Source organism: Hermetia illucens, chromosome 2, assembly GCF_905115235.1.
Source record: "Hermetia illucens chromosome 2, iHerIll2.2.curated.20191125, whole genome shotgun sequence".
Taxonomy (NCBI): Eukaryota; Metazoa; Arthropoda; class Insecta; order Diptera; family Stratiomyidae; genus Hermetia; species Hermetia illucens.
Genome location: NC_051850.1, coordinates 75,767,482 through 75,785,133, shown reverse-complemented (window position 1 = coordinate 75,785,133; position 17,652 = coordinate 75,767,482).

Below are 17,652 nucleotides of genomic sequence, written 5' to 3'. Positions count from 1 at the left end.
CTCTACCGACGTCAAATGATGCGTTTGAGCCGCGAACTCAAGAAAAAACGGCCGCAATACCAGCAAAGGCATGATAAAGTTATTTTGCAACATGACAATGCTCGTCCACATGTTGCACAGCTCATTAAAACATATCTAGAAACGTTGAAATGGGAAGTCCTACCCCACCCGCTGTACTCTCCAGACATTGATCCTTCTGATTACCATTTGTTCCAGTCGATGCAGCATGGCTTGGCTGACCAGCACTTCTCCAATTACGACGAACTCAAAAAATCGCTCGATGAGTGGATAGCGGCCAAGCAGACCAATTTTTGGCGCGATGGTATCTATGAATAGTCTAAAAGATGGAAGAAAGTTGTGGCTAGCGATGGGCAATACTTTGAACAACGAATGTATAACCAATTTTTCACAATAAAGCTTCAAATTTAAACAAAAAACCGACAGAACTTATTTGTAGGCCCTATATTAAGATCCAACTTTACTTTGCTTTTTCCTTTTGAAAATTCCTATTGATGGCCCTTAGCCTATTAGTATGTATATATATCATAAATTGGTGATAAATATTCGACCCAATCCCATTCAAATATGCGACTTTGAATTACCCAGACTAAATATAAATATTCTGAGACTTCTCTTTGTGTGAGTTTACATAGTTACATATTTGGTTCAATTGCGTGTACACGTTCTAAATATGCTAACTTTTGGTTGCTTGAAACCGCTTTAAAAAAAAATATTTTATGTTTTCTGATTGTTTGTTTGTAGAAAATAAAAATTTAGAATTAAGAACAAATGAAGACATTTAACCTAGAGAAAGTCTCATCTAAACCACAATTTAAGACGTAAGGCGCCGACCCCATTCAAATAATATCGAAATAATCACTTATTCCTAACAAAACCTAAATTTTCATACAATCGAAGGGCGGATGTGAATGCGAGCGGCCGTCGCGGGTGATTCGCTGCTGTGGCGACGATGGTGACGACGGCTGCGGCTGCGCTGGTGGAGACGGCGGCGCTGGCGGTAACGGCTGCGGCGTCGATGATGAAGACGGCGAGCGTGGCTGCGGCGGCGCTCTCACGCACTTTGGTGCGTGCTCACGGGGTCACCACTTTTGGTGAAGAAGTTCAATCGCCATCCTTTCACAATTGATAATGTTCTAGATTGACTTATATTTTTAACTTGTTTTCCGAATTCCGTTTCAACAACCTTAAGAAAAATTCAGTATCGTCTGGCCATTCACAGTTATTACAATTCTCTGCACATTTGCGATCAAACTCAGTAATTTCATCGAAAGAAGGAGTAGCACAGTTTTCTAACTTTGGTATACATATATAGGTTTTCAATATATTCCGAACATTCATTTTCACACATTTCATGTTCCTGATATTAGTTAACGCTACGTTACATCATTATTATTATCATCACTCAATTTAGAAACTTCAGTCGAAGAATTCCACATCTTACTTTTTGAGAGTTTAAATATACGGTGACTGGAGAATGGTTTGCTACTTGGCCGCGTGAGAAACCGCGTGTACCTCCCGGTGGTTGCGACAGAAGAGACCGGCTTGTCTCCACGCGGTCTTTTCCTGTCCCAACCAACGGCACCTTCTCACCGCTAGTCCTCCACACCCGTGGCGAGTTCTAAAAAGTGGAGAGTTCGGCGCGCCATCTATTTGCTTCGAATGCTGCGAATCCTGCTGCGTCACTAACACGAAAGCGAATCTTCTGACCGTGCAATCTGACAGACGTAACTGTACACAATACACAAGTGATTGTAGTTGCAGCAGCGACATATCAGTACACTGTCGAGATACAATTTCATTATTGATTTGAGATAGAATTCTCGAAGTTGGTGGAGATGCATAGAATCTGGGAATACCTGGTTACGCAAAGGATCCATTTCCGAGAATTCTACAGACGCTCTTTGGATTTCTTCCCGAACCTCAGCGAAAACCTCAGATGGATGGTGGAGCAGAGTGCTTCGGCGAGTACTGAAAGTGTTGCATGCAGTGCTGCGTGTTGTTGATGCCCCCGCCTCTGCCCTCATCGACTCTCGGTCACCAGTCTCCGCGATTGTAATGAACAAGACTTGTGGACAAAAATCAACCCAAATGACGTGCCCGCGACTCTTGTTCAAAATAATCTAAATTTTTTTCCCAGAACAGGAAGAAAGTGGACCTAAAATAACGATGAAACAGGTCTTCACAATCCCAGGGGTTACTGAGGAGCAACTACAGAAGACCTGTGGACGAGTTGGGAACAATAGGGCTCCGGGATTGGATGGGGTACCGAACAAAGCCCTGAAGCTAAAATTAGGCTCACCTGGTTCATAGGTACATTTGAATCGCGCATGGTGTAAGGAGTGTTTCCCTCGTAGTGGAAGACGCAGAGGTTGGTTTAGCTACCGAAACGCCCTTGGCTAAAGTGGGTGTCCTGGTTATTTAGCTCGGATAATTCAGAGTTACCTTTTGGAGATTGATACGAGGCTGCTGACGAGTCGAAGGAATATGTTGTGAGAGCAGGTGTTCCCCAAGGATCAGTATTGGGGCCCCTGCTGTGCAACATAATGTACGACGGAGTGTCGGCCTTCGCGCGTCAAGGGAGTTAACATTGATCGGTTTTCCAGACGACTTGGCAGTGGTAGTTGCAGCGATACACCACCAGCATGTGGAACTGCATGCAGGCGAATATATATACACCATCAAAGCATGGCTCCGTCCCGTCCTGTCGCTGAAATTACCGTTGGGACTATTTCGATCTTGTGTAGTCTCCAAGTCTGCTTTATATTGTCCGGCGAAGGGCCGTAGTTCCGGATTTTTGTCTTGCCGTTTTTCAATAGTTTTCCGGTTAAACGGGACGGCTACATTGATTAAGCACGCTTGTTCTTCCTTGCGTGGCAGAACCAGACCGGGTCTATTGTGATTAACACTGTGGTCGGTAGCGCAAAAGTGTGATCCCACAGTAGTTTGGCCGGATCTTTTTCGAAAATTCTCTGCGAAGTAAGTATGGTAGGTTACCACTAAATTATACTTCAACCCAAAGTTTTGATGGAGAATCTTGCAGATGGAGTTATGACGATTAGTGTACTCGGTACTGCTCAACATCCTGCACGCAGATGTTATATTTTGGATGGTCCCCTCTACACAGTTACATAACCTACAACGATTTGCGCATTTTCTCATGGAACGTGCGCTCCCTGTACAGAGATGAAGCTGATAAGCAGCTAGCCGATACCCTGTCCCAATATAGGGCTGATGTAACAGCGTTGCAAGAGATGCGATGGACAGGGACCGGTTTCCTGGAGAAGAGCGACTACACCATATATTATAGCGGCCATCCAGTAAACCATGTGCTCGGAGTAGGTTTCTTAGTCAGCCAAAAAATGAAACCTGCTGTTATCGGCTTTGAAAGTATAAGCGAACGGCTATGCACTCTGCGCTTGCGAGGCAAGTTTAGAAATATAAGCCTCATAAACGTTCACGCCCCTACGGAGGAGACTGCAAAGTCGGAGAAGGATACCTTCTATGAGGCAGTAGAACGAACCCTCGAAGCCTGTCCCAGATATGATATCAAAATCATACTTGGGGATTTTAACAGCCAAGTAGGGAAGGAGCCCGTATTCAGGCGATACGTTGGCTCCCATAGCTTACACGAAAAAACAAATGATAACGGACTGCGGACTATTCAATTAGCAGGGTCACACGAAATGGTTGTTGGAAGTACCTGGTTTGCGCGGAAAGCGGTCCACAAACATACGTGGACCTCTCCAGACGGGACCACTTTCAACCAAATTGACCACGTGTTGATCGAACGCCGCCACCTCTCAGCCTTGATGAATGTCAGAACATATAGGGGGGCCAATATAGACTCGGATCACTATCTCGTTGGCATGGTGCTCCGAGCTCGAATAACAATACCACCTAGAATCCCCTCTGACAATCAGGTGAGAGTGAACACTGAAGCCATCCACAACACAACCCTCCGCGACACCTATAAGAGGGAAATGGATGCCGCAATAACCGCAGTCAATAGAGGACCTGGAGATGAAGCATCAACTAATGATCTCCACAACCACCTGAAGAACGTTATCATGGATACGGCCACAAATATACTTGGCCCCAGCCGCAAAAGGAGTCGGAACGGCTGGTTTGATGATGAATGTAAGCTAGCAACGGCTCCCTCGACGATTACCTACCTTGACGTGGTGAGGGAGCTCAGTAAGGAAGATCCTCCAGGAAACGGGAGGTGACACCTGAAGCCAAGCGGTAATCAAAACCCCAAGCCAAGGTGTGACTACCGTGCCGAGGGCTGAATGGTCACAGGGGTTAAGATGTGGCCGTAAACGGTGAACTCTGGGTACCAGGCGACCCCCAGTTTCAACTAGCCTTGTCTCGGCAAAAAGGGGCTCTGCCGAGATCGACTTACTTTCCCCGGAAAAATTGAGGCCATGGCAGCCAATTATGAAAAAATAAAAAAACAAAAACACAAATCTACTAAGCAAACACAAATAAACTTCGGTCGTGACGATCCAACCCCGAGTGAAGGGGCAACCCTGAGCTCATCGATGGAGAACCTGAGTCTAGACTCAGATTCCCCACTTATTCAAGTGGGAACCAATTCAATTGGGACCCAGTCCTTAACGGATGAGCCAATGCAGGCCCCTTCTGTCAGTACTCCTGACCCCAGGCTCCAATCGGCGCCACCTGCTGAGGCTAAAGTCTTGCCCATGGGTAAGCACCTGTCCACGGACAGCAAACTGCCTTCGGGCAAACCGCCTTCGGGCAAACCGCCTTCGGGCAAACAGCCTCCGGGCAAACCGCCTTCGGACAAACTGCCTCCGGGCAAACCGCCTTCGGGCAAACCGCCTCCGGGCAAACCGCCTTCGGGCAAACCGCCTTCGGGCAAACCGCCTCCGGGCAACGCACAACCAAAGAGGTGTGCCAAGGTTGAGGGGAAAGGAGCGTTCGGGGCACCTGCGGCTAAGGGGAAACCGAAGCGGCAGCGGTCCTCGGACGATCCTAACTCTTCGACACAAAAGGCGGCAAAGAGGGCTCGGCCGGCAACGGCTAGGCCTTCATTTGCAGCCAAGGCTATCGAAGCCGACGGATGGGTCCTGTATGACGACTCTAATCCATCCGGCTACGATACTGAGCAGTGCGAACAGCTTAGAAGGAAACTCCTCCTAGCTGTAAGGACTGCGTCCGCGCAAGGCATTAAGCTTTGCTTTGAGTCGGTAGGTGTATACCGTAAAATGTTACGGCTGAACTTTGCCGACGAAGACACGAGCGAGTGGCTCAGGCAGTACTGCTCCTCCCTTAACGATGTGTGGGAGGGTGCGCGACTAACCTTGAAAAGGGTCTCTGAGCTGCCATCGATCAAAAAGTGCTTTCTCTGGCTTCCAGAAGAAGAGCGAAATAGTGTCGGGGTTCTGGAACAACTTGGTGTACAGAACAACCTTAACACTTCCACCTGGTTGCTGCTAGGCAGCAAAACAGGAGAGAGAACCGATAGGCCGGGAACTTTTCTCACTATCGGCGTTCCCGAACCTGATGTTAAGATAGTTCGGGAAAAATCGGGTTGCCGGCTCTACTATCGGCTGGGGACCGTCACGTTACAAGTGTCGGCTCCTAAAACCATTGAAGGGGACATGCAGCCCCCGGCATCTACATCTGAAACATAGATGAGGTGCCACATCTCCCAAGTAAATTTGCAGCATTGTAAAGCGGCGACTGCACTTATCAGTCGTCGGATCAATAGCTGCAAGACATTTATATACCTCATACAAGAACCGTGGGTTGTTGGCGGGGCAGTCAGGGGCCTAAACTTCCAACATGCTGACCTATTGTATGCCAATGGAAGCGATCGACCCCGCACCTGCATGGTAGTCTCCAAAGACTTCCAGGCTAACCTGGTTAACGATCTATGTGATGGCGACACCACATCGGCTAAGCTAACCATAAAAAGTCAACAGGGAGATAAAGAGATACTGTGGTGCTCTGCATACTTCCCCTACGACGCAGAAGACGTTCCCAGTGGAACATTCATCAGAGCTATCCAATATGCCAAAAGTAGAGGCATGGGGGTAATAGCAGGATGTGATGTCAACGCTCACCACATATGCTGGGGAAGTTCAAACATCAATGCAAGAGGATCGAGACTACTGGAGTATCTAGTAGGAACCGATTTGCAGATCCTAAATGTGGGTAATGAACCCACTTTCTTCAACGTGGTCAGGCGAGAGGTCATCGACATCACGGTGGCATCTCCTGACATCGCGGCATTGATTTCGTTATGGGCATGGATTTACCTCCACCCACTCCATTTCGGAATCCGAGGAAGACAGATTGGGTAATGTATCAAACAGAATTGAACGCCCGAGTCACGATCCCTGGGAGGCGCATCAAATCCATTGCTGGAATTTAGAAGACAACCCAGATAATCACAACTAGCATGAGAGAAGCTTTCGAAGAAAGCTGTCCACTCAGGATGCCAAAGAAGGGTAAAACACCATGGTGGAACTCGGATTTGGCAAAACAGAGGAGAACGACAAGGATGCTCCTTAATCGTGCTCTGAAGGGCGAATCAAGCACTAGCTGGAATCGCTATAAAGAGGCACAGAAGGCTCTAAAGAAGAGCATAAGATCGGCCAAACGGTCATCTTGGAGACGCTTTTGCGAAGAGACTAACTCTCTTGAGGCAACCTCAAAGCTGAAGCGGATTCTGGTCAAAGAACGTAGCCAGAAACTGGGTTACTTACGTTTACAGAATGGGAAGTACACAGAAAGCGACGAAGAAACGGCAAATCATTTGCTTGAAGTACACTTCCCAGGCAGCATCCAAAATCTAATCTCGGGGGCAACAGGTGCATACAGCCCTCAGCCGAGAGATTGGAATCTGGCATGCAAAGTAGTATCACTGGAGCGAGTGAAATGGGCATTTAACTCGTTCCACAGATATAAATCTGCAGGTCCGGATGGCATCATTCCTGCGCTAGTAATAGAAGGAATGGATGCCCTGGGTCGACACATTCGGAATATATATCGGGCATGCCTAGCACACGCTTATATTCCAATTAGATGGCGGGATGTGAAGGTGTTGTTCATTCCCAAACCAGGAAAACCCACCTACACAGACGCAAAAAGCTTTCGACCGATCAGCCTAACGTCCTTTCTGCTAAAAGGACTAGAAAGATTAGTAGATCGGTTCATAAGGGATACACACATTCCTAAATGGCCACTTCACCATAGGCAACACGCCTACCAGAAAGGCAAATCCACGGAGACAGCACTCCATGAACTTACGGCAAAAATTGAAAAGGCGATGTCCGATAAAGAATGCGCTTTAGGCGCATTCATGGACATCGAAGGTGCCTTCAATTATGCCTCATTTGCGGCAATTTGTGATGCGGCAAGACAGCATGGAATCGAACCGCTGCTAATCAGTTGGATCCTTCACATGCTAGAGTGGAGAAAAATCCACATATCGGTCGGCCAGAAGTCTATTGAAGCAGGATGTCTCAGGGGCTGCCCACAGGGAGGGGTTCTCTCTCCACTGTTATGGCTCTTGGTGATGGATACCCTGCTGTGGCTCCTGGAGGACAAAAAAGTCTTCGCACAAGCATTTGCGGACGACCTAGCCGTAATAATTAACGGCAAGTTTGCGGACACAGTATGTGACCGCTTGAGTGCAACTCTGCATGTAATCCACAGCTGGTGCCTCCGCAATGGACTCACGGTGAACGCTAGAAAGACTGGACTAGTTATGTTCACTAAGAATGTCAGGTGGGGCAGCTATACGCTACCCACCTTAGCAGAGCGGAAATCCAGCTGGCACAAACAGTCAAGTACTTAGGAGTACATTTCGACTCCAAGTTAACGTGGAAGCATCATATCCAGGAACAATACCAGAAATCCTGAAGATTGCTCTGGTGCTGTAGGAATATGTTAGGTAAGACCTGGGGACTTTCACCTAAACGGATATACTGGATGTATACATCCATAATAAAACCCATTTTGATGTATGCATGCATCGTCTGGTGGCCAAGACTGAACTTTGCTAACAGCAGGAAGCTGCTAACGCAGATTCAGAGACTTGGTTGCCTAAGTATTACTGGAGCAATGAGTACTACGCCGACTGCGGCACTTGAAGCCATCCTAAATTTACCCCCCATCCACTTGGAGGTGAAACGGAAAGCAGCAAACGACGCATATAGGCTCGATACCATTGGGGCGTGGAAAGGCGGCCAATCCAACGGGCATGCGTCTATATGGAAATTCCTTGAAAAACATCCGGTAGCCCTGATGCCGACCGATCATATGGTTTCCAGATTCGTCTTTGAAAAGACATACACTGTCGTAATCACCGAAAGAGAAGAATGGTCGACAAGTGGCCATGAGTCTTTTCAGATTACAGACCTAATAATCTTCACCGACGGGTCAGTCACGGAGGATGGATCGGGTGCAGGCGTGTTCTCGGAGAATCCGATTATAGAACTGGCCCGACCCCTCGGAAAAATGACGACCATATTCCAGGCGGAGATATATGCCATTTCATTGGCAGCAGAAGAATGTCTGCGACAAAAATGGAGGGGTCGCACCATTCGAATCTGTTCCGACAGTCGGGCGGCATTATCAGCACTAGATGGCAACAACATATCAAGCCAGTTGGTGTGGAGTTGTCGTCAGGTGCTGCTGAAACTTGGCCGACTGAACGAAACATTCCTAATGTGGGTGCCGGGGCACTCTAACATCGCCGGTAATGAGGGGGCTGATAGACTGGCTCGCCGAGGGTCTGGATCCACAATGGTGGGCCCAGAACCAGCTCTTGGAATCCGACCATCTACTGTCAAGTCTACTCTGAAAGGTGAAATTGCAAGGATTCACGCAACCGAGTGGAGAAATTTGGACTCTTGCCGGCAAGCGAAAATCCTTGTAAAGGAGCCTAGGGCCACTAGAGCGGCATTTTTGTTGTCCCTTAAGAAGTGGGACATGAAAACCCTAGTAGGGCTTTTGACGGGACACTGCCCCTTAAACTACCATATGGAAAAGATTGGGGTAGTGGTTTCGGCTGTGTGCAGCCAATGTGAGGAGGAGGAGGAAACTGCCCTGCACTTTTTATGCAGCTGCCCGGCATCCTCAGATCTCAGACGAAGACACCTTGGCAAGGTTTTCTTCAATGAAGAATCTGCACACTCTCTGCCTCTTGAGAATGTTCTCAGATTCGCTAAAGCCTGCGAACACCGTAGGCAGGAAGCCATTGAATAGGCAACTTACGGGGATAGTACAATGGGCCTAATAATGGCCTGAGTGCTCGGAGCTGCGGCTCCCCCCATTTAACTAAACTAAACTAAACTAAAAGCTAGCAACGGAACGGAAGAATGCCGCATACCGAGTAATGTTGCATTCTCAAAGAACGCGGGCACGCGCAGAGACTTATCACGAACTCCGTCGAGCGGAGAAGCGACTTCACAGACGGAAAAAGGAAGCCTGGGAGAACCAACAAGTCTGTGAACTAGAAAAGTACAGGGAGCAACCGCACCAGGCGCGGAAGTTTTACCAACAAGTCAGCAGGATGAAGCCTTATACACCTCGATGCTCATCCTGCCGAGACAAAGAGGGAAATCTGATTTCCGACAGAATGGGCATATTAGAGCGATGGGTTGAGTACTTTGATGAGCTACTGAACAACCAGAACATCGGCGAGTTGGAGGTCCCGCCAACTGAAGACGACGGACAAATACTGCCACCACCAAGTTTAGGAGAAACAGTCCGTGCAATTCATCGGCTAAAAAATCATAAGTCGCCAGGAGCCGATGGAATTACAGCCGAATTGGTTAAATATGGAGGCGACCAGTTACACCAAGTGGTTCATCAACTTGTGCTCAAGGTATGGGACAGCGAATCAATGCCTGACGATTGGCAGCGAGGCATAATCTGTCTCATACATAAAAAGGGAGATATCACACAGTGCAGCAATTATAGAGGTATCACGTTGCTGAGTACCATCTATAAGATATTCTCCACTATCTTGCTAGGCCGGATAGCCCCATACGCTCAGAACATCATTGGCCCATACCAAAGAGGCTTCACTCCAGGCAAATCAGCAACAGATCAGATTTTCTCTCTGCGGCAGGCGATGGAAAAACTGTTGGAATATGGACAACAGTTGCACCATCTGTTCATCGACTTTAAAGCCGCCTATGATAGCATAGCCAGGGTAAAACTGTACACGGCCATGAGAGAATTCGGTATCCCGACGAAATTAATAAGACTGACTAGGCTGACCCTGACCAATGTGCGAGGCCAGATAAAAGCAGCAGGATCACTCTCAAGACCATTCGACATCAACAACGGTCTAAGACAAGGGGATGCGCTATCATGCGTCCTCTTTAACCTGGCCCTCGAGAAGGTGATCCGTGATGCTGAGGTGAATGCAAGAGGTACGATCCTCTTCAAGTCCACCCAACTACTGGCCTATGCTGATGATATCGACATCATGGGAAGAACCACCCGAGACGTTCAAACTGCCTTCATCCAGATCGAGCAGGCGGCGCGAGATCTTGGGCTGCACATCAATGAAGGCAAGACAAAATACATGGTGGCAACGTCAGCACCGAAGACGAATTAACCAACAACATCAAACCGCACTGGTCAAACACAAGCACGAACAAGAATAAGGATAGGGGAATACAACTTTGAGACCGTTGACAATTTCTCCTATCTAGGGTCGAAAATCACAACCGATAACAACTACGATGATGAAATCCGCGCACGGTTGTTGTCAGCCAACAGAGCCTACTTCAGCTTACAAAGACTGTTCCGCTCGAAACGTCTCACCATAGGGTCTTAGTTCTTACTGTACAAGACTATGATCTTGCCAGTCCTCATGTATTCCTCGGAAACTTGGGTTCTTAGCAAGAAAAATTGCGAACTCTTGGCCGCGTTCGAGAGAAGAATCTTCCGAAGAATTTTTGGCCCCCTACATGAGGATGGACGATTCCGTAGCCTACACAATGACGAAATCTATGAAAGATACCATGACCGTCCGGTTGTGGATAAAATCCGGCTCAATAGGTTACGGTGGGCGGGTCACTTAATCCGTATGGATGAAGATGATCCCACCCGGAAAGTCTATAAGGGCAATATCTATGGTAGGAAAAGAAGACGAGGCAGACCCTGCCTAAGATGGAGCGATGGCGTGGGCCAGGACGCCAGACAGCTTTTAGGGATATCGAATTGGTGGACCTCGGCGCAAAACCGGGATGTCTGGAGTTCCTTATTAAGGCAGGCCTAGACCGGATACCGGTTGTTGCGCCGTTGATGATGATGATGATGATTGAGGAGCATAAAGAATGCGCTGTTTGTAATTTTTTGTTGGGAATGAAGCATCCTAAATTGAAGTAAGGAATGCTTCGGTCTCATAGAAAAGTACACCACTAGTCAACATTTGTTAGAGGCTTCGATGTCAATGCCTAGCAACAACAAATTTTTAATATAACCTCCGTGAATGGGTTTCTCTTTCCATATGTCGATCTTCTGTTGGACTGGAGTAACATTCGGCATGGAATCCCAATCCTTGCTTTTCAAGTTAAAATTCTCCCAGCAACTTAGATTTTTTTATTACCACAGCAGGTGCTGCTCCTTCCAATATGTCGAGGTATTTGACGGCGTCCGAATCCATACCCTTAATTTGGATGTCATTATGGCTATATCTTTCGTTGTTGGTGTGTTTTCCCGGAACAATTGTTGTCATGGGACATTTTTCCAAACCCAACTGCATCCCGTTATCCCTACGGAACTGAACGGTGATGTCCCGCAAGGAGCGAAGTTGGTTTTCGTCTTTGGCATACAATTTGATGTCGACAATATTCATTAAATTACGTAATGTACATTTGCTTTTATGCAAAAGATGGGATACTGATTGGTTCGTGCTTCAATTTTTCATCATTGTTCTACTTACAGTAACCACGAATGTGATATGGAGTCAAAGGCTAATTTATAATCGATGTAGGCTGTCGAGATATTTCGTTTTTGGTGTACAACCTGCCTCATAGTTACTGTATCGATTATAAGCTATTCTTTATAGCCCTGGGAACCTTTTGCGCATCCTTTTTTTGCTCCTCAGTTATCAATTTATGAATATCAAGATGTTTTAAGATATTCACGCACAAAACTGAAGTGAAAACCTTGTAGATTGTAGATAGACAAGTAATCGACATTTTCAAGGGCAAAAGGTCGACATCCTCAGTTACTAAACTTCTCCTGACTGGATGCATGGAATGCCTTACAGGTAAAGTACTTGTGTTGCTCCTTTGACCAATCCGGTAAGTTGATGATTGTAGACCGAGCTCAAGTGAAACTTCGTAGATTTTTGTTGCCTAGTTGGTAGGGTTACTATTCACGATCACCCTGCACTGGCTTAGTTCCGGAAATCGCGTTATGTAGGCGGTGTATGTACCCTAATGGATTCCGTTCCAAATTCGCGTTACGGTAATAGGTGCGTACGAAAAAATCATTGAGTTGGTTCGTCCAAACCATACGACGTCTAGTTCTTCCGTCCCTGGTGGTTGGGGGGGCATAACCGCCAAAACATCTGTTTGGGGGAATCCTCTGCCTTCGGCCGTCCTTCGATACTTCAACCAGTGTGGTTACCCGGCTGACTCGTTCTCGGATGTAAATGCTCCTCCCAAAGGCTGCCACCTGAAATTGCTGGAACAGGGCGGAACAAAAGAAACTCGAAGATCTTTAGTTAAATTGAAATATTTATTGAAACAAAATTGAAAAATTTAACATGTACACTTAACCATACTATACCATTAAGAGACGTTTTTGCTTCGATGACTTGATGGGTGTTGGTTTCCAGGTGGATAACAAACCGTAGCACACACGGTCCAAGCTTTATATTTGCTGGATATTTTGCTTACACAATTATTTGCTTATTATTATACTTCCATGTACGGAAGAACGTTCGCACGCTCGGTCGCCTTGAAATATGGTGGAAACAATGTCGTAAACTTCCAATGTTGTATGTACAACATTTCGTGATGAATAGCGATGAATGATTGAAGTCTTGACGATTGATTTAAACTTCATAATGCCGTAAGCATTCTTCCGCCTAAAGAACTGTGCAAACATTGTTCTCGCGCCTGAGAAAACTAAACTAAACGCTTAGAAAACTAACATCGATTTGCACATAAATTAGATGTTTCATTGTTCTAGGCTTCTTACAAGTTACAACTTTTACACCCCGTAATCGCCGGTAGCTAAACTAATATTTTTATGCACACTATTTTACTCAAAAGATTTTTATGAAGCAGTTATAAATGTGAACCATCCTCTAATTTAAAATCTTACATACTTATACAAATATGTACATTTTCTTAGGTACTTGGGAGTTACAACCTTATATCTCGCTAATCCCGTCTTATATTATTTCAACTTTTGTCTTTAATCTTTTTATTTCTACTTTCCACTTATTTCAAAGTTGCAATTTCATTGTTACTTATGTTTGACTTACCCACTTGCATCCAATTATTCTTTGTATAAATCAAAGAAAGAGAAACAAGTCAGGAAACCGGAAGCTGGGCGCTTCAGGTATGGAAGGTTTTGTTTACTTCTCCTGGGAGTATATTCGAGTGTAGAACTATCCCATTTGTACGTAGTCCGTTATGTATATGCACTTAGCATGTCAGACTTCGGGTTGTAAATTTACACAGTAAAGACCACTTTGAGCTACTGTAACTTTGTTGCTGATAGTATGATTTTGATTAAAGCTGGGGATAATATGCTCCATATTATATTTTACCAACTTTCATAACTGTGGAATAAACTTAAGGGGGGTTTTACGCAACTTTCCCAAAAATATGGTAATGTGCTCTTATTAACTTAATTTGAACAGATATCGATATGAATAGTATTTTGAGGCCTGGATACCATATAGAGGAAGCTTCATGAATTTTTTCAGATTTTTCAGTTGGGTAGTTTCTGAGAATGGGTTCGTTAAAGGAATCATCAGCATCGAAAAGTACTAATCGAGACCTTTCATTTGATACCCCACATGACTCTATTCGATGAAAAAAAAATGTACACCCCCGTTTTACATGTATGGGGATCCCCCTAAATGGGTGTAGCCGTTTCTGAGAGAAGTGCTTGTGATAGACAGACACACAGAGTGGTAAAGGTCTGGAATTTAGGAAGGCGCTCACTGCAATAAGAAAATGAAGTTCATTCAACTAAACTTGAATCATTGCAGGGTCACTCAGGATTTACTTGAGCAGACCCTGTTCGAATCTGAGATGGAAATTGCCATCATAAGTGAACCGTATAGACACCGTTACGGTGGCATATGGGTCACTGATTCGACTGGTGGAGTGGCGATATGGGCTTGTGGTCGACAGACCGTTCAATGTACTGCAAGTCAGGCAGCCAGTGGCTTTTTGTTGGCGAAAATAAGTTGTGTATATGTATACAGGTGCTACGCCCCAATAATTTCGACACTATCTGAATTCGAGCAAATGCTTGATAATCTTGTTCTCGACGCAAGGGGACGAAGTCCAAAGGTGATTGCTGGTGGTTTCAATGCTTGGGCCCTAGAGTGGGTTAGTAGAGACTGAAATGCTCGCGAGCGCAGTTTATTAGAAGCTTTCACGCAGATGGACATAGTTTTGGCTAACGGAGGTGCTGTAAACACCTTCCAGAAAGGGGGGTCAGGTTCGGTTGTAGACCTGACCTTTGTTAGCCCTTCGCTGGCCCGTGGTATGTCCTGGTGCGTCAGTGAACGCTACACCCACAGCGATCACCAGGCAATCTTCTTTGAGACATGTGTCGAGCCTCAGGGCAAAGGGCTATCATAGCCGAAACCGAAAAAGATTTCAGGCTGGTCTGCAAATCTTTGGATGAGCAGACCTCCATAGAGGTGTGGTTAGATCAACCTGGTAAAGCAGGCGCCTCTACGAAAAGAGCCGTCCATCTGGCTCAATGCATCGCCAAAGCATGTGACGCGTTCATGCCTAGGAGGTGGGCATTCCCCAGTAGAAGACCAAACTACTGGTGGAATGATGAACTGACCGGCCTTCGATCAGCCTGCCGCCGAGTCAGAAGAGCGGCTCAGAGGGCGGTAGGTAGAGTCGATAGGGGCAAAAAGGGTGCGCCTATAAGGCAACCCGCATAACCCTGAAGCTCGCCATCCAGCGAAGCAAGAGGAAATGCTTTAAGGAGCTCTGCTCAGAAGCGAACGTAAACCCGTGGGGGAGAGCTTATGGAATCGTGATGGGACAATTCAGAGGCCGTTCATCTCCGCAGATCACGTGCCCCACTCTTGCTGAAAATCATCCAGGGGATATTCCTCCAGCAAGAGGAGAGCACCGACACATTCCAACCACCTCCGAATGAGACGGCAATCCCGCCAGTCACCAGAGATGAATTGCTGGAAATCTGTGGTAGAATAGGAGACAATAAAGCGCCGGGCCTGGACGAAGTACCGAATAAGGGCCCTAAGCTTGCCGTGAAATCCAGGCCGGACATGTTCGCTAAGTTGTTCGAAGTGTGCATGTCCGAGGGAATATTTGCAGCGGCATGGAAGCGACAAAAGTTGATACTTCTGCCTAAGCCTGGTAAAAATCCAGGTGAACCATCCTCATACCGACCCATATGTCTTTTGGACACTGTCAAGAAAATGTTAGAGCGAGTAATATATAATAGATTACTCCCGGTTGTTGAGAGTCAAGGCGGCCTTTCAGACCGGCAGTATGGGTTCCGAAAAACCAGATCAACCATTGATGCCATCAAATTGGTTACTGGCTTGGCCGAAAACGCAATCCACGGAAAGGGTGATACCAGCAAATATTGTGTGGTAGTAACCCTGGACGTGAAAAATGCATTCAATTCGGCCAATTGGAATCTAATACGGAAATCTTTAGCGAAGGTTGGTATTCCCGACTATTTCGCTGCTATCGTCGGTAGTTATTGAAGTGATAGGAGGCTCTATATGACACCCATGACGGACCGGTATGACACCGCGGTCTCCGTGGGAGTCCCGCAGGGCTCCGTATTGGGCCCACTACTGTGAAACATTATGTACAACGATGTACTTAACCTTCCCTTCCGGAGGAAGCCACAGTGCTGGGTTACGCTGACGACATAGCGCTGGTTGTTATCGAAAAGCATCTCGAAGATGCTGAGTTTTACTGAAGCGACGCAATCAGTGCTGTTAAATGTTGGGTAGAGAGCTCTGTTCTGACGCTTGCGGAGGAAAAACAGAAGCGGTCCTCATCACAAAGCGCCGGAAGAGAAATTACGCCTGTGTTAGAATCGGGAATCATATCATCACTTCCAAGCCGACCATCAAATACTTGGGGGTGGTAATAGACAGCAAGCTCAGCTGTAAGCAACACGTACAGTATGTTTGTGGTAAATCATCCACTGCTAGTATGACCCTGGCGAGAATGAAACCGAACGTGGGAGGGCCACGGCATACCTCTAGGTTGCTTATAGCCCGGGTGGTGACCTCAATCATGTTCTATGCGACCCCAGTTTGGAGCGAGGCGTTGCGGATGTCAGTTAATACTTGCAATCTGAATGCAGTCTACTGGAGGACAGCTCTGAGGGTGTGCTCTGCAGGACTGTCTCAGATGATGCAGCATTCGTCATCTCTGGAATGATACCGATTGACATCTTGGCAGATGAGATGGCGAATATATACAATGGGAAGCCAATCTCTCCCTTATTGCAGACGAAGAACCCTGAGAGGGAGAGATCCATAAATAGATGGCAAGAGCGTTTGGAACGCTCGGGAAAGGGTCGGTGGCCTCATATGCTCATTCCTGCCATCAAGGAGTGGTTGGAAAGACGACACGGTGAGATTAATTATAATTTCACCCAGTTTCTCACGGGGCATGGAGGATATCGCTAATACCAGCACAGATTTAAATTGGAGACCTCACCCGATTGTCTAAATTGCGATGGAGTCCCAGAGGACCCGGAGCATATATTCTTCCACTATCCGAAATTTGTGGGCAGAGAGGAAGAAGCTAGAGGAGAGTCTAAGAGAGGCGCTGGTACCAGAAAATCTGGTGATGAAAATGCTAGCAAAACAAGAGGATTGGGATGCGGCCAACTCCATAATCGCATCTATCCAAAATAAATTGCGAAAGGTGGAGGAGTGGAGAAAAGCGCGGTCACGTATGCCGCGTATAGAAGAAACGGGATTAAGCTAGACCTCGTGATGTAATACCTTAGTGTGGTTCCGTGGGGCAAGGAGGGAGTCGGGGGTATTTTTAGTGGGTAAAAATGCCACACTCTGGTGCGCCCAGACCAGTGTCTTTTGAAGATTTCCACCTCCTCAAAAAAAAGACAGACAGACGGACATTGAACCGGTTTTAAAAACTTTTTGAACATGTGTATTATACTCGTGCCATTCATTCATCCATTCCTCCAAACAAAAGACTTCCACATATAGTTTCATGTTTCACTCATGCCATTCATTGACTCATACCGTAACCCACCTTCATATACTCGTAATTTCACTAGAATATTTAGATGTACCAAGGACCTTGTTGTCTATTCCAGTAAAAGTTACATAATTCTACTTTGGGGGGTTTCCCCAACCTTGAAGAGCGCTTCCACTTTGTCCGGGAATAATCCACATATACTTGTAAC